We start from the raw sequence: 942 nt of genomic DNA, 5'->3' as shown, positions 1-942 counted from the left end.
AACTTTTGATCACAGTAAAATCCTTTATAGAAATACTTTGAGATACGAGCTAAATCCTTTCCGGCCCTGTAAAAAAAATCCTTATTAGTGCTACTAATAATGGAAAAACCATGTTTTTAATTGCTATAGAGACATATACACAAAAATTATAGTATATAAGGATTCCTGTGATATAAAATAAAATGATTTAATTAGATTACAGTAGACGACACAAAAAAAAATTTGATCAAAGGCTTGCTCATATCTCGGAATACTCGTATGTCGGGACGCTCTTATCTCGAGGTATTACTGTATTTTGATGTGAAATGTGCCGAAAAGCTTTTTAGTTTTAATATTTTATTATTATTACGTATTTATCTTTATTTATTTTTATATTTATTTTAACTTTTGTTAGTTTTATTCTTTTATTTTACTAATTGCCTCTCATTTTCTTTTTTTTATCATAAGACGTTGAACATTTAGTTACATATATTACTCCTTTATTTTTATAATGTATATGTACAATCTTCTTATCATAAACAAATTACTATTCACAGATATTGTGGTTGAAACACTCAAATACAAGTGTGTGTTTTTTTTTTGGAGTTCAAAAGTAAATATTTACAATCATTATCATTAATAAAAGTCTTACCCTAAAAGTCTGAGAAAGGCTTATATTTATTCACCTATAACACTCAACATGAAATATATAAATATAAAAAGGAAACAACAAAAGGTAGGAAGCAGGTTATTCAACACATTTCAATAAATAAATATCTTCTTTTTTTTCTTTTCTTTTCTTTTTAACTGCTGTGACTATTGGTGTCCAGCACCTAACGTTCATCGTGGTCAAATGACGGCTGTGCTCCTTCTTGGTTCTAGCTATAAATATTCATAATTACTTACAGATTACTTACAGCGTTTTTTCATATACTAAATAAACATTCCCACATGTGTCCCAGG

Source organism: Cynoglossus semilaevis, chromosome 6, assembly GCF_000523025.1.
Source record: "Cynoglossus semilaevis isolate Cse_v1.0 chromosome 6, Cse_v1.0, whole genome shotgun sequence".
Classification (NCBI taxonomy): domain Eukaryota; kingdom Metazoa; phylum Chordata; class Actinopteri; order Pleuronectiformes; family Cynoglossidae; genus Cynoglossus; species Cynoglossus semilaevis.
The sequence above is the reverse complement of the archived record's forward strand: the minus strand, read 5'-3'. Positions refer to the sequence as shown.